Genomic DNA, 1,633 nt, shown 5'->3' with positions numbered 1-1,633 from the left:
TATATACTCTTATTATTAACAATTTATTTAAATGGTTTATATAAACACTTATTATTGTAAAGTCAATCTATGACATTTATACACAACTTGTTACAACTTGTTTTTCTGATATACTAATTGCTATATGTACATTTATCTATATATATATATATATATATATGTATATATTTATATGTATACATATATATTTTAATCAACGAGTCTATGCGATAAACCTTAGTCGATTTTCTAGAGATTTTAAAGTTTGAAAACTTGGGAAATCTAGGACATCGTACACGCTGTCTTCGGTTAAGTTTATAAGCCCAAATCCCGTGAATTAAATTAATTAGCTCGCAAAAGAAGAAGATAACAGGAAAACAACTCAATTTTAATAAATTTCCACGCAAGACATATTTTCGTTTGTAATATTTACCAGGAACTTTCAATCTGACATCTCACGTCGGTTTACGGTTCTTTCGCTATCGAGCAAACTCGATGTCGAATTCACATCAACTTAAAATACGATCGATAACGAGAACCGTAAACCTGGCCGGCATACTTAATGGAACCGCGTGCAAATTATCTGGAGAACGGCTTACGTTTATACACTCTTACAATTAACAAAGAGATTTTTGGTTTATTGACAGAATTCCAAGATTCGCTCTAGACTTCTTTATTGTATTTGTTTTTCTCCTTTTTTTTTTTTTTTTCTTACCAACACAGTTTGTCTACCTACTGATAATTGCATAAGGCAAGTGCCTAAATATTAAACACAAAATCACACTTTATTTATAAAAAAAAAAAAAAAAAAAAAAATGCCTCATGTGAAATCGCACGCGATCAACTAACTACGATACAAAACAAAATTTCTGATATATTTTAAATTTAAATATTAACTATTTAGATTTAATAATTGTTTGGAAATGTTTTTCTTACTTTTTTCAAACATTTTTGCTTTTTTATTTTGAAAACTTGACTAAATATATAAACTCCATGTCTTTAATCATATGACATGGCACAACGAATATGAAAAAAAAGAGAAAGCAAGCAATCAAATAATTATACTAAAATAACGAAATGTATACATTTATTAAAAAATAAAAATTATAATATATGTATATATATACATATGCATATAAAATTAACTTGTTTTTATTAAAAAAAAAAAAAACAAGTGATGGAAAAGGTTTTACGGTTATGTGCGAAAATCGAAGGTCAGCTTACGGCTCTCGACAGTGATCGTAATTTGTCTACCTTACGCAACAGCAGCTATACAATCGAAAGACTTTCCTTTCCATTTTTCTGCCAAGTTTCCTCCATATCGAGAATCATAAATCCGGACACCGTCTGTTCGACCAATTTAACATCTTCACTTAATCATCTTTTCACAAGATATTTTCAAAAATACGACGTTATGAACCAGTCTCTTGAACTCATTGACCAAATAACAGATTTTTTTACACACGTCTGTCTATACGTTATTTAGAAAGAAAAGTGTTGCTATAGGTTTGATACATACTTCATAGAAATGAGGCTACGTATGAATTCAGATGGAAAATGCATAAAATTCTGATCTTACATTTTATTTTGCAAACAGAGTATACAACAGTCGTAATAGTTAGTAACAAAAGATTTGAGCCAAACTCGATATAAT

This window comes from Glossina fuscipes, unplaced genomic scaffold, assembly GCF_014805625.2.
Source record: "Glossina fuscipes isolate IAEA_lab_2018 unplaced genomic scaffold, Yale_Gfus_2 27, whole genome shotgun sequence".
In the NCBI taxonomy this organism is placed as follows: domain Eukaryota; kingdom Metazoa; phylum Arthropoda; class Insecta; order Diptera; family Glossinidae; genus Glossina; species Glossina fuscipes.
This window is presented reverse-complemented; position numbering follows the sequence as displayed.